This window comes from Lepidothrix coronata, unplaced genomic scaffold, assembly GCF_001604755.1.
Source record: "Lepidothrix coronata isolate B3197 unplaced genomic scaffold, Lepidothrix_coronata-1.0 Scaffold8, whole genome shotgun sequence".
Lineage (NCBI taxonomy): Eukaryota > Metazoa > Chordata > Aves > Passeriformes > Pipridae > Lepidothrix > Lepidothrix coronata.
Window position 1 is genome coordinate 10,912,740 of NW_016690188.1, and position 22,333 is coordinate 10,935,072.

The window sequence follows — 22,333 nt, forward strand, 5'->3', positions numbered from 1 at the left end:
TACCTAGTCTAAACTTTTTTTAATTTATTTCATTTGGATTTGAAAAACCAGTGTTTGAGTATCCTGTCTTACTCTTCTGTAACACAAGGCACTTAATTAAAAACACGCTGAAATTTTTTATTTAGTTCTGTCACTTGTAATTTTGTCCTGAATTTGCAAAAGTCTGAAACAGTAAAGAAAGCATTTGTTATGCAGAGTCTTTTTTTTTTTTTTAATTGGAAGAAAAGTGTGCCAGACAGTACTTTTGAGGTCTAAAGTGTCATTGGAAACAACGGGTGGAGGTGTGGTGAGCACAGCAGTTCCGCTGTTTTTCCTGCTGCATAAATGCTCACTACCCTGCACACTCTCTTAAAAATGACTGTGCAATTGGAGGTAAAAGCAGGTTAGATATTTGATATCCATTCTCTTTTCTAGCCACACATCCAGTTTGCTCTGAGCATTTATGTTGCTATGTTGATGAGTAGTAGTGTTCTTGAAAGCACATACAGGTAAGTAATTAGCTGTTGCTGACTGGGATGATCCAGAACTTGTTCAGTTCATATAAATGAAGCAAATGAGGCTTCTGGGTTTTTTAACCAGTGGATGATGTAGAGAAGAACCCTCTACTGAGGTATGTGAGAACTGAGCAAAGAGGTGGTATTTGGAGAAGCACGGTAGTTAGAAGCTGGTATGGCAGTCTTTCTTTTTCCTTTCTTTATTTTTCCTAAATAATAATACCACAAACTAAAATCTGTATTCTAGGCACAGTACTGAGACTGAAATGACAGTAATGGACCCTGTGTCTGAGTACCCCAGCGTGCCTGTGGAGCAGTTTTGGGCTGTGCTGAGCAAGGTTCAGCACCACTGGATCAATCCCCTGCTGCCTTCTGGGGAGCCTGAAAAACCCGATCTCTCTTTGTCAAAGAAAACCCTGAGTATTTCTGGAAACAGCATAAATCTCACCTATGCAACTCAAAATGTTGCTGAAGGAGTGTTGCTGGTGTCTCCCTTGCTGCTTCTCTCAAGACATCCCGGGATATAACCTTCAGGCTTGCTGTAGTCCACTGACTGCTGCAGGTATCAGTCATCTGAGGGGATTGTACAATGCAGCCTGTGAATTACAACCTTGTTGAAACATCTTGGACATGCTTGCAGACTTGAAGGAGTTAATGCTTCCGTTTCATATGCTGGAAACAGCTGTGCATCAATTGGTTTTACCGTAATTAATATTTGATGCTTTGTTCAAATGTCAGCACTGGGTGTCTTGCTTCTGTTTTAGGTGATCACATTGCTGTGAGCAGCTGCTGTAAATGAAGGGGTTTTTCAGATGAGTTACTGACTGTGTTTAGGGATGTGACTCATTTGACAAAAAAACCCAAACAAACCCTCTATTGAATGTTTTTGGAATAATAATGCTATTTTGTTTATTTTTGTTTATTCTCAAGAAGTATAATGTTGGCACTATTAGCAAGTATAAATCTAGCAACAAAAGCAGGTAGTGACATTTTTAAGGAATGATGTTGTCTAAGGCTTTGAGCACCATTTTTTGACTTCCAGAAAGCCTCATGGTATAATCTGGCAATTCATTCCATGTAAGAAGGCATGTTGTTTTACAATGGGATACTACACTCACTGCTCTCTGAAGAATTTCCATAAAATAGGCTTTTAGTGTGTTTGAACAGAACAGGACTTAAGTCAATCCTTCTTCCATCATTAATATTTAGGTTGTCAAAGAAATTTGGACTAAGTGCAAATACAAATACAAATCACATGTGAAGTATTTTGGGCCTGTGATATGGGAATTGGCACTTTCAAATAAGATGATAGTCTGTGTTCCAACAAATCTACATTTTAAAGCATAAAGCAAACAATTAAAGAGCACACAAGGGGAGAATGAAGATCAATGGGCAGTGTTTAGTAGAAGTCTAATAATTATTTTGCCTTTTTTTAAGTGTCACAGAAAAAAGTAAAGGAACTGTTCTGATCTTTGTTCAGGACACTTTGTCATAGCAGATAGGCTCTTCATTTTACTACTTTAGCAGTTAACTCTTTTGCTATTTTACTAGAGACTGTAATTTCAGCAGTTTCCTCAGTGTAGGCAGTGAAACAGCTGCCTGAAAGGTAAGTTTTGCACTCTGATGAAATTAGTGCATTTTTGCAAGGAATAAGTAATTAAACTGGGGTTTTAACCAAGATGAAGGCATGTAATATAAAACATTAGAGCAGGTGTGTGCTGTGTGGGTGATCCCATGGCTGCATTTTCTATTCTACAGTTGGTAGATGCTACATGAAAAAATGGGATGGAGTTTACCATAGCTTAACCTCATAGACAGGATGGTCCTTTTGCACTTAACAGGAATTCCTGTCATAAAAAGCTGGTAATAAGGAGAGAGAGTTCACGGTGTGCTCTCTCTGGCAGTCTTTGACAATATCTGTAAGTGATTGGCAGACTGGTTCCTGAAAGAGCAAAACCAAGGAATTTCAGTATTGCTTTAGAAGGAGCTGGGGTTGCAGGAGAGGCTCTCTCTCCTTCTACAGCCTTTGCAGCAAAAACATTACCTCTGGATTTTCAAAGCACAGTAACATCTCTGACTAGAAATGAATATTCAGTTATGCTATGTTGCCAGGTTTAACGAACTGAGCAAGTGAAGCTGGTGGAGAGTTGGAAAATTAATCAGATGAACTGTTTCAAATTCTCCTTTTAAACTAACTCAGTTCTAACAAATCCATAAAAAGGCCATTACATTTCAGCAGAGAAGTATAATGTATGTGCCAGTTCATTAATAACCTGTGACACTGAGCTAGTAATTCAGGCCTCTGCTGTAGCTGGGAGTGTGAGGTAAAATCTTTGCTTCCAGTAATTTCAGATATGGTTCCTCTTGGCCATGTCATGGCAACACCAACTATGGCTCAGTTACTTACTGTGAGTTGGCCATTACCAGCCAAGTGAATTGGGCTCTGCTACTGGTATGACTATGAGAGGGGAAAAAAATCCTGTATGAAAGATTCCTCCCCCCCAATCTTGTTTAATGTTGGATGAGCAGCAGACACACTTCTCCAGTTTGATGGTTACAGCAGTATCCTAGCACTGCTTTGATGGGATAGCCTTGTCTCCCAGGACCTTTTGTTTATAAAAATATAAATCAGAAGTGCAGTTGGTGGGGGAAGTCATTATCTTTATACACTGTAACATCTCTTCTACTAAGCATCATGTTTTCATGAGGTTTCTGGGATATGCAGTGAACTACTGCCATCAGAATGAGACCATGTGTCACCATGGTGTTTCCACCTATGTTCTTGCCACTGAGATGCTGTGGATGAAGGCTAGTAGAGGGGTAAGAGAATCTAAGGAAGCCCAGTGATTAGAGCACTAGTTTGGGAGACCTGAGTGTAGTACCTGGCTCTGCCTCCGTCATTGCTGTGACCCCAAAACAGTTGCTTAGTCCTGTAAGGCCTCACTTATTTGTGAAAGACATTTAATGGTACCTGGGGTTAAGACTGAACACTAAAGATTGTGATATGCTCAGATACTGTCATAATGAGAGCTACATTATTGTCACAAGTCTGTGAGATTGTATGTTGTCAGAATTAACGTGTTATGGGAGAATTGGAAAGACAAGGTAAACTTCATGGGTTGAGATAAGAACAATTTAATAATCATAACAAAATACTATCACAATAATACTAAAAATGATAATAATATTAGTATTAACTGTAATAATAAGGGAGAGAGAGTACCTGAACTCGAGAGAAACAGGTGATGCTCAATACAATTCTCGCCACCCACTGACTGGTACCCCCCATCCCAGAGCAGCAGTTGGCCCCTTCTGGGTAACTTGCCCAGTGTATGTACTTGAGCATGATGTTCCATGGTGTGGAATATCCCTTTGACCAGTTTGGGTCACTGTCCTGCCTATGCTCCCTCCCAGCTTTCTGTGCAGCTCTCACTTGCAGAGCACAAGACACTGAAAAGTCCTTGACTTAGGGTAAACACTACTTAGAAGAGCCAAAACATCAGTTTGTTATCAACATTATTCTCACGCTAAATCCAATAAACAGAGCACTGTACCAACTACTGAGAAGAAAATGAACTCCATCCCAGGTGAAACCAGGACCTGGGACGACAGTCCAGTAACACATGAAGAAATATACTAACAAACCAGTAACTGATCATTTTAGCAGTGGTGGGTAATCTAGAATATTTATTTTTTTACTCTCTCTTTGCTGCAAAGTGTTGTGGTTTTAAATATAATCACACTATTTTGTTCCCCATCTTCAACCGTTTATGATTCTCTGTGAAGTTCACTGTGGAGATGAAACCTTTCTACACTTCTGACTTTTCTGAGGGAAATTTGTATTAAGTATGGAAAGTTTTGAAAAAAAATCAGACTAAACGCTGGAGAGCAAAATAAGAGTGAAAGCTTTATTTTCCTCGTTACCAATAGTTTCGTGAACTTTTTTGAATATCTGGTAATGGCAGGAAATTATTCCTTAGTCTAGAGAAGTTTCTTTCACTTCTCTGATTAGGTATTGGTAAGATTTGATAGTAATGACTTGTGAAAATGGTTCATAAAGTCAATTCTTCCTTGCCTCCTACCCCTCCTCTCCAGAGTGGCAACATAATAAATGATTCTGTCCAGTCACTTTTGGGAAGGCACCATCTATGTGTGCTTATATATAGCAAGAGCTGAGAACATGAGTTAAAGTCAGGTTCAGAGATTTGCCCATATAAAATTTCATGGAATTTTATTCTTACATATGTTAAACATTTGAAAATACTGTTGGAGGCATGATTCATGAGTTGGTTATAGCTGTCTCAACACAAACTCCTTAGGGGGGTTTCAGATGTGTTTGACACAATAATTTTAATGTACATAATTGGAAATGGGGGGGAACCACAAACCTGCTTCTAAGTTTTAGGCAAAGGATATGAAACTTAAGAAATAAAATAATATAAGGATGTTTTTACTAATTTTTGGCTTTTACTCCTGTTTTGGAGTGATCTGGCAAAGGCCAAGATTTAGTAAGGTGGTTTTGGTTATGTAAATTGAATGTGTTGTTTAAGTAATCGCATTTGTGTGCCTTGGAGTGTTCTACATGTCTAGCACTAGGATGTTACATGCCCAAGAAGCTGTCTCTGAGCTCATGCTCATAAACCCCATTCCTTTAGCTTCCAGTGTATGCAGCCAGCAGCCAACATCTAGCACCCCACCTGTATACTTGGTGAAAACCCTTATATCATACTCCTAAACTCAGGTCTGCCTATTTAGCTTTACATTATGTCCTTGCATAATGTAAGGTTATTTAAATGTAACCATTGGACTCTCTGATGTTTGTCCCTGACTTTGAGGAAAGTAGTCTTTTGTTTGTATCTTGAGCCCTTACACTTGTCACCTGTACTGTCAGCACTAGCTGTACTTGCTTTTGGAATGAAGCCTTCCTTGTCCTGTGGCAGCTGCTGTCCCACATAACCCAGATTGCCCCCAGTGACACTCAGCAAGGTACTCCAGGGCACCGTTAGGAACTAAGGAGGGAGCAGGGATTGTCCAGTTTGTTTCCCACCAGAGTCTGTTGCCCAAGATGCTTTTGCTTAGAGCAGCTCTGAGTGCAAAGGAAGGTGCTAGGATCAGAAACAGAGAAGAAAGCAATCCTTTAAGAAAAACCCTTGGACGAACCATTCCACTTTACCACTGTATCATCATACTCTGAGGACTGCTTTCCTTTCCATATGGAGGGCAGCATCTTGCTGAAGTTAAATCACTTAAGCACCTTTAAAAAGGTGGAATCAGGGACTTCACTCCCATTGCCCAAAACATGTAGGCCTTTTGTGTCTAGCTCTTGAAGTAATGCTTTGAAAAATCAGTGTTTTGGCTTTCTGTGTGGGAAAATCTGTGTGCGCCAATGCGTGTGCCCTGCTGATTAGCCCACTGGGTCAGACACCCTTCCAGAGCAAAGAGTCGGACTGAAGGACGGTGGGAGGGAGGGCTTTGACTCCATCAATCCCTTTCTGTCTGTAGCTCTCAGGAATGCTGAGAAACCATATGCAGTATTGTTCCCCTCGGCATATTCTCATGTGCTTTGACTAGCTTGGCTGTAAGCAATTCAAGTGACAGGCATCCAGCTCTCCCTTGGGAGGCAAAATATAGTTCAGCCATCGCTATAGGGAGAAGAAAGAGATTCCAAGGAAATGAGGGGAGCAGCAGCAATGTGAAGGGGCTCTTAGACTTTACTGTCAGGGGTTTAACAATCTGAGCCAGAGACAGACTTGGGCAGTTTTGTACCTGCTGATGGTGCCAATGACTTAGAGCCTTACTGTATGTTTCTATTTTATATTGTAATTTTCTTCTGGTGTTGATTCTGAAGATCTAGTATATTGACATGTATATGGTAGAGAAAGACTTCAGTATTGGAGAAATACACAAGGGAGTTTGGGACTTAAATAATCTTTTGAAGAAAAGGGGACTAGACTGGTTGAGAGGCTTCTTAGGCAGCTGTTTAGAGGGCTGGAAAGGGTCCTTGAGCACACTGATGATGAGATGCTTTGTGAATTACTGCTTTTAAGCATCCTGGTTCCATGCTTATTAATGCACGATGTGTATTGCTAGATCACCTGGCAGTATAAATCTGATTCTGATCCATGTGGTCAATTCATGTTTATATGGGATTCCATATAAACACACAGGTAGAGCACATGCTGCCACTTTATGCCTCTGGAAGTAGACTGTGTCTGATCCAACATAAGGCAGTTTATCCTTTCACAACATTTTAGTATGTCTGAACATGGCAGACAGATTTTGCACCCTCGTTTTGTACTGTGCAGCTTGGAGTGTTTTCTGATATAATGGAAACTGCCCTAAAACTTGTTTTACTGCCTCACAGGACAGTAGCATGTTGGCATCGCCCACTCCAGTTTCTCACAATGCTGTATTTTCTTGACTATACACTACTAAGCCTCCCTCATGAATTTGTGGTGGTCTTAATTAACCAGATCATCCTCTCACTTACAACATCCCAATAATTTATCCATACTGAGTTTTGCAACCTGTTAGAGACCCAAGCTGGTGTTACTGGCAGATTTGTCTACTCCAGGGAGGGCAGAAGAATCATCCTCTTTTGTTTCTCTGATGTTGTAGGTGAGTGGTTGGTAGTGTATAATTGAGTGACAAACATGTGAGTCAAAGAACGCAAGTGTCTTTGGAAGTTTGTGGTTTCTGCTGAACAGAAGTAAAGTATACTCTGATTTCATGATTTTTGAAGCTGTTTTGTGCACCTCTCATCTGTTCTCAACACTCCTTTCTGAACTATATTAAACGGGAGTAACACCATACTTGAAGAAGTCTGCAGCAGTATCCTTTCTATGCTAATGGCTAAAACAAAGCATGACCAAGGTCTGTTTTCACTGACAGCTCAGTTTCCCTGGACAGAACCCTTACTGTGCTGTCATTATCAAATTATCAAGTCTGTTGGTTTTTTTTTCTGAGAATGCAGCAGTTGCTAGACTGGATCTAACCCAAGGTCTGGTGTTCTGTCTCTGACAGTGGCTAGCACCAGATGTCTCTAAAGTGATTGAGCTCTGGAGTAGCTGGTGGGAGTTAATCTACCCCTACACTAGGTTTTGTCGTGTCTTTAACAGCTAGTGATAACTTAAGCTCTGGAAAAGATGTTTCAATATTTCTCCTAATTGTCTGTTGTTATAGTGAAGTGATCATTCTGGATAGTCTTGCTAGCACTAGGAATATACAATATTTTTGCATCATAAATTTTGTGGCATTTTCCTTAGTATTTTTTTCCCTTTTCTTTCTAGTTTGGTGCCTCAAAAGATCTGTTGCTTTTATGTGGTGGCTGTGCTCCTGTTTACAGAACTGTCGGTTCTTCCACTTGCTCTTCCCAGCTCCTCAGAGAGGTCGTTAACTCTTTTTCTAATGAAACAGCAATTTTCTTCTTTATTGAAGCCAACTCAGCTGCAGTGATGGTAAAAGTGCTGTTTGCTCTATACTACTCTTGGAGACTGCTGGGCTGAACAGTGTTAACCTGTTGTTGCCTAGATGCCACCTGGTCACTTGTGGAAGCATAATCAACTTTACCTGCCCTGATGTTTTGTTAGCTAGAGTTCAGTTCAGTAAAAATAGCTCCACTTCTGTAGATATATTGTCTGTATTTTAAACCAAGAAAAACTGAAGCAGAGGCCAAGAATGTAGTTTTATCTTCTGGAATTTGAGCAAGGCAGTGTGGTATCTCAGGTCCAATAATGGGCACAATTTCTTAAAAGAAAAGTCTGGTTTTGAAACCTTGATCCCTTAGTTCAGCTAAGTAAGAAGTGTATGATCTGTGAATCACCAATTCTAAGAGTTGAGTAGCCTCACTAACATTGAGCATCACCCAAATATCATCACCTACTGTAGTTCAGATTCAGGTCCCAGCTGGACCTATTTCGTTGCAAATTTTAACTGGGGTGATTACCCTACAGCTGCTTGTGAATATCCTGGCACAGGCAGCTAGAACAACAGCTTGAATTTCCAGAGCTGTATTGCTTGAAGAGACCTCCTGCAGCAGCTGTAAATCTGCAGTTGTCGAGTGCTCCATTGATTCAGAGCACTACGAAGGCAGAAAATAAATGATGCTGCACATTACTAGAGTTCAGGAGTAATTCAACTGAGTACAGATCTAATCTATTCCTATTTTACAGATGAGATTGCTGAGACACTGAGCAGTTAAGGGACTGACCTTCAGAAACGCAGTTCAGAACACCCACTGAAGTCAGTGGGAGATAGGAGGACGTGGCAGCTCTGAAAAGCACGACCCAATGGACACACTCAAAGTTGTGTGTCATGCCCTTGGCAGACTGCAGGAGAAAACTTGGGATTCCTGTCTCCCAGCATAGATTAACATTCAGTAGTCTTTCCAGAAAAATATGTTCTTAAATGCAATGTTGATAGATGTCTTAACCTTATGCTTTACTGAATGACAATGCAGGTTTGTTTCTGTCTGTTCAGTTGTGGAAGGAATGCAGAGCCCCCAGAGGAGAGAGGAATCAATGAATACTTATGTAGACTAATCTAAACAAGTTCCTTCGCTGTCTTCAAGAATCACAAGGTGCACATTCTTTCGTGGGGTGAATGTGTGGGATAATTTTTATTAAATGAAATATACTGAGGCAATTCTCCTTAAATAGCAGCAGTGCTTCAGGGGTCTTGGTGTCCTTTTGTCCTGGACACTGGGAAAGTTTTGCATTGAAGTGAAAACCTCCTGAAAAAATTTGGTTTTGTTTTGTTTTTTAAATTTCCTTCATATTGTGCACAAAAACCTTTTCTGGGTTAAGGCGTAACACAGCTCTGAGGAATGATGGTTTAATACCATCAGGGTAGGTGGCAATCCCTGAAACTAATGCCACTGAGTGAGCTCCATAACACATTTAAGTAAAACTGAAGAACAGATCCAGAATCTTCTTTTTACTTCATCTCTTTCCTTTTAGCTTCTTTTAATTTAACTGCATCAGTCCAGGTCTGGAACTGAGAAGAACTTGTGTGTAGGGCACAAAATGATCTGTGCATGTGGCTTTTTGGCAAAACCTCTGCTGCTGTTAGCAGTCCAGGTAAGCCATAGAATGCTATGATGCCATATTCATCATCCCAGGAGGTAAAGTTTGCTGGTCCAAACCTGTGCCATTCAGTAGTACAATAGGTGAGATCTGTCTTCTGTCAGTCTTAAGTGAAAGCCATCTTTAGGGCAGCAGTAGCCGGCTATTACTGCTTGGGTCCAAATGTGGCTTGATGATGGGTTGGGGGGGCATGCCAGTCTCAGCAACCAGAGTTGATATTTTAGTGGCAATTTCATAAAAGATACGCCCTTTAGTGTCCAATACTGATTCTATAGTGAATACTCTTCATGTGAATAAATGTCATGGTCACTAAAGTCAGCGGTATGGGGCCTGATAATCTGGGTAAAAAATAATCATAGAAAGGAGAACCTCCTTTAATGTGTGCTTGTGCAGGGGGATGAGGGAAGGGATGATTTTCTTGTATAGGTTTCTCCTTGGGGGGAATCAGTCAGTTCTGACATCCTCATCCAGTGCCAGGATGTTGTGTCTAGTCTGATCTGTAAGAGTAATAGTCCCAGTAGTTTTATCTTGTGGTGGTTTTGTTGTTGTGTTCTAAAATCTAAATGCCAATTAGAATCAATGTGAACAAGCTAATAGCTTTCAGCTGAAGCATCCATCAAGGTCTGCTCCTCTGGGAGTTTCATAATTACTACCATATGAGTGGACTTGTCGTTTTGTGAGTTGTGTGCAGAGCTAGTCCTGGTTGCCATACAGAATTCAGCTGCCATGAGAATTGTCAGAAATGGCTAAATAACGCATTAAAATAATTTTTTCCTTGTGTGCGTCTCTGTGATTTCTGCATCACTGAAACAAGAGGAGCCTCTGAAAATGCAGGGGAGGCAACTTCTGCTTGTGGGTCTAGAAAAGGTTATGTAGGTTTGATCAGGAATTCGAATCCATGCAAATGAACTAGAAAGCCTGAGACACACAGTATTTAAGGTCCAGTTTAGAATATGTTACAGGGAGGAGGCGTAATTTTGTATATTAATTTGGCCCATTGCAGTCCTGAAATATATCCATACCTATGAAATTCCCCTGAGACATAGCTATTTAATCTACACTGAGTGTTACAGACAGACATTAACACCACATCATCGTCCGTGTCAGGTTTATATTTAATACTCTGGTTCATTTTGTGCAGCAAAAGAATGGCATAGAACCAGTTCATATCTTAAATAAGCCATGCAAATGTCTTTTCCTCCTCCTACTACTGGTGTTTTTCTACCTACTGCAATACATGGGTGGCAGCTTCAAATCAGCCATTCTGTGTCTACAAGTGGATGTGTTTGCTTAATATTAGAGAGCATCTCTGTTTTTATCCATTGGTTTGTCCAAAACAAGGGAAAAACCTTCCTCATGTAACCTCCCTGAGCACTAACAGAGGGTGTATAAAAGCACATTGTGGAGTCTGATGTTATCCTCCTATGGAGGAGTCTTTACTGCAGGGCAATGTAATGAGGAAGATGGTATGTTTGTTGGAGGATGGAATCCAAAACTTACTCATGAGTCCTTGCTCTTGGACCTATAAGGTCGTGTCTTTTGCTGCTTGGTCACTTCTGTTCTCCACTTTGCATTCTTTCTTCAGTGAATCAGATGCAACTTTCTGCTTCTTTATTCCTTATGCATAATTCAAGCTCTTTTGTCAAAGCTTTCAGAACCTCTGCTTCCTTATCTTGATATAATGAGCTCTCTTAAAAATAAGAAGAAAGTGAGGTGATTGACTATAAACCCTCCTCAGTTCTCTTCTGTTATAATCATCACAAAATCTATTATACTCTTTTCAGGTAAACTTATTGTTCTGCACTTAGTATTAGGATCAAGCTAGCAAGTATTGCTAGCTGCTCTTAGTATTAAGCTAGCAGGTTAATGCATCTTAAACTTCCATCATCCTCAGAAGCAGGATAACTTATGGGTGTACCTCTGTCTGGTGGAACTGCAAAGTAAAATGCATTCACTGAAGAATATGCAATGGTGTGTTTATGCATCTCCCTTAAAAATGAAGACTGCTAGATATAAGCTGGTAAATCATGGAGATGTGCCGAGTAGATGGTCCGACCATGACTTCAGCATTTCACTTACTCATTGTGTGTGCACTGCAAGAGCTGCTTCTGTTCTTGTCTGTTCCTTTGAGGCAAAGACCTTTGCTTTGGTTTTATAGTAATTGCTCAGTGATATGAAGGAACAGAGAGATTACCCCAATAGAGATGAAAATAATGATATGCATTTTTCAGACTAATCGAAACATGCAGAAGGTATTCCAAAAATTAGACACTGCTTTTGGATATATTTATTATCCTTAGTGCTAATCTGTGTTATTCTGGTTTTTTCAAAATTAATTTTCGAGTAGGGAGCCTGTTTGGATTGCTTTGACTAGGGTTAGCCTGTTTGTTTAAGGTTTTTTATCCTTTTACTGCCTTGTTTCCAGGGAAGCCAGGGTCAACAATGATGATGCTCCTCTAGAACTGCTGCTTATTGAAGTGAGGCACTGTTTCAGGAGGGTACAAAAATGCTGTCATCCAAAGTGTCCCCTCAGGATGGGGATAGTTGAAGGGGCAAGACAAGTTACTTTTGCACGTAAAGCATTTTCAGCCCTTGGCAATACTGACAGTGTTGTAAAGGACTTTGAGAGCAAAGTCAGACTGGTGCTGTGAGGTGATGCTTGGCGTTGTGTGTCAGTCTGCTCACAGTGTGCTAAAGTAGGTAGTTTTCACACTGTCCCATTAGGGAAGAGATGTGTTGCTTTCTGCTGCACACTGCTAATCCACTTTGCCTTCATAGTTGATTTTGGGAGGGGAAGAACCAAAACCAGCAAATTCTCAGTTCCTACTATCTGACAACCTGAAATGTATGAACTGCTCTCACTTTATAGTTTCTCTAATTTCTTAGTCAGTTATTACATCTGGGTAATTTAAAGTTCCACATGAGTGCTAAGTCATTTTAGTGATGTTATCCTAATGGACTAGCTGAATTGTGTACATGCAAATAGTTGTCATGATAAATTGAACAGGACTGCTAGCGCTTCATAATCATAGGGAGGAGGCTACTGATTTCTGGAAGTGATTCTTCTGTTTTCTTTATTTTAGTATCCATGTTGAGGAGGTGAAACTTTGGTGTTGAAACCCTAGTTCTTGTTATTGTCTAGAAAAAGTTCGATCGATTGAAGTCTGTCACAGTGTTATGATCAAGTTGGGTTGAATGGAATTTATTGCAAGTATTAATGGTTGAAGCACAAGTTGAAGCTCTATCTAGAGCCACTATAGCAGGCAAACTTTCTTAGCAATACATGTCAATGCATGTGCATTCTCCTGCTGTGGAGTTGATAGTCGGTTTGTGGGTGGATTAGACCAGCACACCATGCACCATTTGAAAAGACTGACTTTACAGATTTGCTTCAAATCCAGTGAACCTTCATCAGAAGGACTCTCCTAGAAGGTAGATATAGCAGTACTTAAGGGCCCTAGTCATTACCTACAGCCTCAGTATGCTCAGCAAAGATGCCAAGGAAACATGACTGTGTAAATAAATAAAAATCTTCAAATGTTGGAGAAAAATGGAGGAATGCTTCTTCAGACCCTAAAATAGTTAATAAACTCTGCTCAGGAGTCAAAGCTTTTAGCCCAAGTTAAAAAAAGGTGTTGAATAAAAGACACATGGGAAAGAATAAATATTTTGTAAACAGCAATGAACCTTTCACCTCAGTATCCAAACTGACTAGAAGCTCTAGATCAAGCTTTTTAAGCTAATCAAAGAATAAAAAAATTATGCTAGAGGCTATGCTAGACTTATTAAATCCAGAGTGGCAAATTAGGAAGTCTTTATATAACGGAAGAAGGGCTTTGCCCTGATTACGATTCCTGTGGTGTTAAGTTCCTGTTTCCACTGAGGTTCCCTCCTGCACTGGTTTAAAATCTTCCCAGGCTTCAATTGTTATTTCTAACAGACTAGTTGCCTCTTAGTTTATATGCATGTTAGACAGGACACATGCAAATATTCACGTGTTGCTTGCTCACTATGTGGAGGCAGCAGCTGCAGCAGAACAGCTCTTCCTAGTGTTATGCTGGACTTGTTTTTCCACATCCTTAAGAACAGTTCTTACCCTTATGTAGGATCTAGATCTTTCTGGGTATCTGTCATGACTGCCTGGGCTTGCAATTTCTGACCTTAAAGTAGAGTAGCATCAAAGTATTCAATTTTCGTATGGTTCTCAAGCTGTTTGCTTGTACTGAAGCTTTCCTACGCTTTGTTAGATTATAAGGTCTATGGTTGTAATGACATTCCAGTCTTATGGGAAGACTTCTAGATTAACAATTTTAATTATTTAATTATCAAACATTAAATAAGGGAAGGAGAGCATGAAGCAGTTATACCTCTGGTATTTAACTTTTTGTCTGCTTTATTTAATTCTTACAATCAAAATTCAGTATTCGGGTAATGGTCTTCACTTGGTGACTTACGTTGGCTTGCTTGCTTTCACTTTGACATGCATTTGAAAAACATTTTAAGGAAATTGACTGCTACAACTTTTTAGAATAAAAAGGTCGCACATAGAATGAAGCTTGTAAACTGTGGACAGTAGAATAAAATTGTTGTAATTTGAAGTAATACATTCTTAGTGTATTCTTGAGCCTAAAAATGTGATACGCTAAGATTACTCTGTATCTGGGGGAGAAATTTTATTTTCTGTCTTTTGGCCTGACTCCACCATTTGTAGACCGTTTAAACCTGCAGTCATTTAAAGATATGTCTGTCCCTGCAGTGATACTGTTGTTTTCTATCCCAGTTCTCAAGGGCATGTTGGATTACCTTGAATAATGAATGTATCTAATTGAGGGGAGTGGACACTGGATGTAGCTAAACAAAATAGGGTTGGAAACACAGTGGGTATAGTGTAACCTTTGAGAGGACATACTAATTTTTTTTTTTAAATGTGTGTCATGAAAGACCATTACTACAGGTGTTGCTATGCTATGATTTTTAATATCCTGTTCTCTGAGACTTCATGGATACTAAATCTGGATTCAATTCATGGGTCCTTATTTTCAATTGCTTGGCAACAGATTGAGCAGGATTGATGGTTGCCCTCTAATCTGTTCTCTACATCTGCATACAGAGAAGGGCCTTTGATCCTTCTCTTTCCCACCTTCCTAACTCTTTACTCATCTGCTTGTTTTTCCACATAAGCAAATCTCACTCCTGCTAAAGATGAAAGCTTACAAGGGAATGAGCTTCAGAGGGTAGTGAGTATTGTTTGCAACACAGTCACAGAGGGGCAAATATGAGTATCAAAGGAGTTGTTTAAAACCACAGCAATAAAGAAAGGAGGCAGTGTGATAGGATTTGAGATTTCTGGTATCAGCACTTTGCCTGGTGTGAGTGGCACTATTAGAAATAAAAAGATGAGGTAGGAGAAAAGTCTCTGTTTTGTTTCATAACAACCTTTTTTTTTTTTTTTCTTGTGTTGACTCAGCAACGTGTGCTGGCTCATGCATAAAGTTGTTCATTGAATGTATTGAAGATTTGGCTTTTTTGAAGGAAAAAAAGTGAGTCTCTTTTGCCACAAGAGGGAGAGCATGAGAAACGCCAGAGAGAGGAAACTACACCGTGACACTTCTGCTCATGTCTTCATTTTAGGCCCCACAAAGGGATAGGGAGGTTTTGGAGCTGAACTCCTTCATCCTTATGCCTGTGCTTACTGGAAAGCAAAGATGCTAGAGATGGTCAAAATCTAGCGAAGTATTGCCTAGTGGTTCTTGCATGAATTGTGATTATGTCTCAGCTTGAGATGCATATCACTAAGATTTTATGAATCAGACTAATTTATTCAGCAAGTCAGCCCTAGTGCTGGAGCTGGGGCTTGGAATCCAGGGAAGAAATAACATCTATGGTTAGAATTCATCACTGCTTGTGTCTGGTTGGCACTCTGAATCCATTACTGAACCCATTTAATTAAGTGGATATTGATTTTTAGTTAATTCACTATCCAACCAAGTCATGCTGATATACTTTTAATGTACTCTGACTTTAGTTATGCTGAAGGGCTGCATCTGTTTAACTGTGTTGGATTTTGTGTCAGTTTAGTTAAATATGTATAAAAGTGAGTATTGACAAGCGCTAAGTGTTTTGTAATGGGATTTTGTATTGTAAATTCCTTCTCTTACCAGGTCAGGTTTTACCCCATCTTCAGTTTTTCATTTGGTCTTTGGTGATAACATTTTCCAGGTTTATTTTTATTTTATAAAATTCAGCACAAGTGATTGAATATTAACACTCCAAGAATCAGCACTTCCAAGTCAAGAAATAGCCTAAATCTGCCTTTTGTTTTGCTTTAATTTCCTTTCTGGAGATGTGCTGTAATAATAGACATCTCAGTTATTTTGTCTCGTGGCATTCTTTTTTTCTTTCTCCTTTGGTAGTAAGTTTAACAGATCTGATCTCATGGTATTGTGATTAACTTGCAGAGTCCGTGAAAGGCATCTGCAAAAGTTAATTGCACACACTGCTCAGCTCCTCTGAGGTGAGTGGAATATAAAGTAGAAAGCAGATGTCCTGGGAATGTGTGTATTTGTGTGTGACAGGTTCAGGTTGTGGATAGTGGATTAGGCATGACACAGAATGGAGCAAGAGTTCCTTCTCCTGTCTCTACTGATGCCTATTGTGAGAATGTGAACACACACTGCTCTCTTTGTCTCTCTGCAATTCTCTGCCTGCCTGTTCTCTAGTCTGTTATGATGATAAACTCTGCAGGGCGTGGACCAACGCTTGTTGTGGTCTAAAAAAGCCATGCCAATCCTCATTAGATACCGCTCCCTCCTTGGACTATTTTTAGTCCTTGTTTGTCTCAACCAGTTGTTACTTCTATCTTGCAGACAGCAGAGACTGCCAGCTGCATGTTTAGACAGCACCTAGCACTTGGCAGCCCAGGCTTGGTGAGCATCTTTGGTCCCTACTGTCACTCACCTTCCACCATTCTGCATTTTAGAGTGCTATGACACAATGGAGTTCTGATACCATCCAGATTTTAACTGTGGCATTTGTGTCAGCTGTTTCAGTGGTGGTATCATCAGCCATACTTCAGTGCATTTCAGGCATCAAGTTCATAAACTAAGTTGAGAGAGGCAAAGTTTGAGACATAAACTGAGGGGACAAATTGCATAGTTGCAGTGGTATGTAAATGAGCGTGTTAAATTCAATTTCCTGAAGACTGAGGGGGGGGGGGAATCAACTTTCTTTAGCCAAAGTAAAATCTTCACAGTTTAGGCAGGCATATTAATTTAGGACACTTCATCCTGTATTTACAGCTTTTTTAAACTGTCAGGACAGCCTGAGGTTTCAAAAAGATTAATCCAAGGATGCCAAGCATACACCGCACAGGCCAGAACATTCCTCTCCCATCCTGTTTGTTGGTGGTTCTTCAGATGTGGGCAGGAAGTGGGCCGAGGACTGGAGGGATTATTCTGTTAGCCCTGTCCCTGCTATGCTCCTACCCAGAGGCTCCATGGATTTTTCCTAGCTTATGAACAAGGTAAATCTTTCAGGTGAATGAAATTCTAACAGCTCCTATGCATGCCATGAGGACACGTCTGGTGATGTGTTGGAAAGTGCTGGGAACACCTGCATTTGACTCTGTATGTGCACATCCCATTATGAGATGTCACATGTTCCTGTTGCGTGACACCTGTCGTGTGATAGATTTCTAATGACATGAAGGGGTGGGGTACAATGCTTAAGGGCCTCTAGAAGAGGTGATTTGTCCCATTATCTGGGGACATTATTGAACCTTGGGGGACACCACTAGTGACAGGCCTTCAACTAGAGCTTGTACCACTGGGATCTGCTGTTCAGCCAGTTCTCAATCCACCTGACTGACTACCTATCCAGTCCACACTTACTGAGCTTGCCTGCGAGGATGTTGTGACAGTGTGGGAAGCCTTGCTGAAGTCTAGGTAGGCAATATCCACTGCTCTTCCCTTGTCTATTCAACTGGTTGTTTCATTGAGGTTGATAAAGCATGATTTACCTTTAGTGAATTCAAATTGACTACTCCTGATCACCTTCTTGTCATCCATGTGGATAGAGGTGGCCTCCAGAACCAGACACTCCATCACCTTTCCAGGGATTGAGGTGAGGCTGACTGGCTGATAGTTCCCATCGCCTTCCTTCTGGCCTTTTTTGAAGATAGGAGTGACATTTGCTTTCTTCCAGTCCTCAGGTATCTCTTCTCATTGCCACAGCCTTTCAAAGGTGATTGTGAGCAGCTTAGCTCTGGTGTCTGAGCACTCATGGATGCATCTGGTCAGGGCCCGTGGACTCATGGATGTCAAGATTCCCTGGGTGTTCTCTAACCCAGTCCTCCTTGACTAAGGGGAAGTCTTCTTTCTAACATTCCTTTACCCTCCTCCATTGGGTCAGAGGTTCCCGAGGGCTGATCTTGTCAGTGGAGACCAATGCAAGAAGGCATTCAGTAACTCTGCTTTCTCTGCATCCTCTGTTCCAGGGTCCCCCCCCCCATTTATGAACATTATCCTTTGTTTCCCTTTTGCTGTTGATGTATTTGAAAAAGCCCTTCTTGCTGTCTGTGACATCCTTGGCCAAATTTAATTCTAGATGGGCCTCAGCCTTCCTGGTCTCATTTCTCCTTACTCTGATAATATCTCTGTATTCATTCCAAGTGACCTGACCCTAATTCCATACCCTGTGTATTTCCTGTTTACACTTGAGTAATGACAGACATTAATGGAGGAGACTGTGAACCTTGAGTAACTCCTGTGCTGAAGAGCTGGGTCAACACGAGATCCTTTGACTCCTGGCTGCTACCCTCTCTCCAGGAGCTCACTCACATGCTCAGCAGCTCTAGTGCTGCAAACTGAACTTCACAGGTAAGTTAGTTTTGCAAGGTAAGGGGCATGTGAACAAGGAAAATGGTGTCGTGTCCTCGAGGTGCTTGAGATGCAGCCTGTGCTTCATACGCTGAAGTCTGTAATATTCATCTGTTTGAATTATTAACCTCTACTCCAAATAGACTTACTGCTTTTTTCTTTTTTTTTTTAATGTGGTAACGGCTGCCCATTTTTTTGTGAGCTTATGGGAAAATCCAGTATTTCTTGAATTAGAAGTAATTCTGAAACTGTTCAGATAGCTGCACCCATTCAAAAAGCAGCCCAGCAGCCAAGGCAGTAGCAAGGGTTTGTGCCAAAGACCATGAAGAATTCCAGCTGTGAGCAAATGTGAGAGAGCAGCCTCTGGGTACCCAAGCACTGCCCCCTCCCAGCTATCATTTCTTTCACAGCTGTGGGAATGCTTAAAAATTATGGACGGCTGGGAAGGAGGGGAAAAAAGATCACAGTGACTTTCAAATCTTTGGCTGAAAGCCAGAAACATTGTGAGCACAAATTCAGCATTGCAACTCTAGCCATGAGAGAGATTCAGAAATGACTTGGGTTTATTTTTAAAGTGCACTTAATTTCAAGTTTCTCAGAACATAAAGCCCTCATTGGCATGCTGAGGTCCAGTCTGTCCTGTCTCACTCTCCTGGGAGTCTCACTCTCCCAGTCTGTCTCATTGATTCCACTCAGCTGTTATTAATAGAGATCAGTTAATTTTTCATTCTCTTTCAGCTGTTCCCACTACACTTTCAGTGTTTGAGGAACTTCAGACAGCTGAGATGGAAGTGAGAAAGCTGGAGTAGATAGAGAGGTTGCTGTCTCTAAAAGATGTTTACTTGCTTGGTTATAATACCATCCTGCCCCCACCTCTTTGGAGAGATTTTAGGGACTTTCTCGCAATAGCTGTGGTTAGTGAATGAGATGACTCAAGCTGTCCTTCCTTAGGTATCAGTTTGAAATGCTCAGCCCATATACCTGCTGTTCTTTTCAGTACAGGTATCCTTTTGGGTGTTGGAGCTGGGAGAAGGGGGATATCCAAGGCATGTGAAATCTCACTGCTAGGATTACACTCTGTGCATCCAAATACTTTCTAGGTTTAGCTTGTCATCAAAAAGAACGTTATCATCAGAGTTAGATAAAGTGATAAAGTTGTATCTGCTGCATGTTTAGAGATTTTTTTTGTGTTAAAAAATGGGGAAGACAGTTTAAACTTAATTTAAAAATGTTATTTTTCTCGTCTCTTTGAGTGGGTAGAAATCGTATGGGTGATTTTTCACAGAATCGCAAAATGGGCAAGGTGTTTTGTGAACTCCTCTGAAAAGTATCTGAGCATAAGGAGATATTAGGGTAAAAGAATCTGTTTACTTCCTAACAAATACTAACATTCATCCACCTATATTTTAAATAGTTTCTAAGAAGATCCAGAAACTCCCTGCTATTTGTAACTTGATGACAGATTTGGTTTTAGTGTGATTTGGGCAGAAATGTTAACTGCCTCTTAGCTTCTGTGAAGGTGTTGGCCTGTGGGCCACAATCCATCTAGACAATAGGTAGCATGTAGTACCACTTAGCTATAAACATATTAATTATCATCTCTTAGAAGGACCACTCCTTCCTGCCCCAGGAGTACAGCATTCAACACAGTTCTTAAAACCAAAATATATTTCTATATAGAATTAAAAATACACATCTATATTTTTATATAAACATGTAAATGTGAAGGATGAAAGGAACTGACTTGTAAGGGTATTTGACTGAAATTAGATATAATAGCAGCCAAATAAGTTTGGGGGTAAATACAGAAAATTTTGAGGGACAGTGAATTTAAAAAACCTTTATTCAATGACTCTGTATTTTATTTACATTATGCTCCCTACCATACAAGGATATTGGGAGAGCAGAATCCACTCACAAGCAATGAGGTGTAATAGATCAATTAAGACTGCTAGAATATGAGATCAGAGTAGATGTAATCTTAAACCAGCAATGAGAAGGTGAGTCAGTGTCTTTAACTGTGACTCAAAACAGTCTTACCTTTACTAGGAAAACCAGTTTTGGTTGTTGCACCACATTGATTTGTTAATATTGTAGGAATTGAGCCTCTGAGGTTCACTTTTGTCATAAATGGGCAAGTGGTGTGTATATATTGTAATGAAGAGTTTTAATTGAGTCAATCAGGAAATGTGTGTGCCTCACTGCTATTAACACCAATCCAACTAGAGGGGATAGAGAACTGTTGCTGTGGCTTCTAGCAAGGGTTCCCTGCAGGCAGGGAGCAGGTGGGAGGTGGGGGAAAGCAGGGAAGGATGGATTCCACATTGAATCATTATTGTTCGGTTGTTCTCCCGTGTAAGCCCAAAATGCCACCCCAGTTGCTTATGGTGGGAGAAATCTTGCAGGAACTGAAGGTCCTAGCAGGCTTGTGAAAGAGCCAGCTAGCCCTCTCTCCCTACCACTTTGGCCTTTGTTGCTCCAGGTTGTTGGCTTTCCAACCACTTCGGAATTTTTTTCTGACTTACTGTTAGTAGCATAGCCCAGTGATGCTTTCACATCCCTTGTAATAAGTTCTGCATCATCTTTTTTTTCTGCTCACTTTCATGTCTTGAAGCCATGGAGTACAGGAGGGCAAATGCTTCAGGCAGACATGATTGCCTGTTCAAGATGAGGGTCAGCTTGAATTATTCCTTGTGTATGTATATTCTTCATGGTTTGAGGTTTGCATAATGTTCTCTGACTTATCTCTGGATAGTATTGTAGATGTTAATACTGAAGTTCACTTATCAGATCCCATTTCAGAACATGCAGTCTTAAAATATAAATGGATAGCTTTACAGAAAATCTCAGAGAAATGTGAAACAGATTAAGAAGTGTGTGTCAGTGCAGGACAGTAAGGTTTATACCTACTGGTGACACCTACAGAACTGCCTGCCTGGTTGCAACTTGGCACACTCCATAGCAGTAGTTCATTAAAAAAACCATGTATGGTACATGTGCAGGGAGAAGGGGTAGAATTAGTTCTGAATCACATAAGTAGTTGTGATAGCCTTGCCAAACTGTTCATGTTAGCTGCATATAGGCTGTATAGTAACAGAACAGCCAGTAACCATTTTATTTAACCTTGCTTTTTCATGGATAGGTCACCTAATAATTTTGTTTAAAACGAAAGCTTTCACAAAAGTCTGATTTTTTTCACAGAAGTTAGGCTTTTTACAGTTTTAGTAAAATCACTTAATTCAGACAACAGTAGCAGGGAAAGAATCCTGGCTGTGAGGCTGAGAAAGTTGTTCAGCTGGGCATACAGCAGGTAAGTGTATAACAAGATCTAAATTCATAGAGACATGTTGGAAGAGGATTGATCTCTTACTTTGCAGCCCAGACAGTGCTTTCTTTGCTGCTTTTATCACATACAAATTCCTTTATAATTAACCATTCCCTGTCAACTCTCATGGTTGCTAGGATTCATTTTTCCATAACATATGCATTGTTTTCACATAATACATTGTTTTTCATCTCCTGTGGTTATTTTTGTCTTTGTAACCTATCTAGGATTCTTTGTTCTACTTTTGTCGCTGCAGTTTGCAACACTTCTACTATCTACTATGCTCTCACACTCTTCTGCTTATAGATCTTTATGAAGATATTATTTGAACACTAAATAAAACATTAAAAGATGTGTTCTCTAGGAGAGAGAAATCTTAGAAGCGTCAAAATGGAGATGCAAACAAAAATTCAGTTACAAGACCTGAGTAACAACTGGGACTAGAGCCTCATACTGTGTGTATTTGATGAGAGGTTTAACAGGTACTGAAGAGTTGACAGTCTAAGGCTGTTCAAAAATTTAACAAGACTTTGGAGCTGTTAGTACCAAAGATGT

General features: G+C 40.3%; 1 protein-coding gene across 2 annotated transcripts in view; it reads left to right on the forward strand.

Annotated features, from left to right (window-relative positions):
- Positions 1–22,333, forward strand: part of ARHGAP22 (Rho GTPase activating protein 22) — a 149,682-nt gene that overhangs the window by 55,213 nt on the left and 72,136 nt on the right. The gene's annotated exons all lie outside the window — the stretch shown is intronic.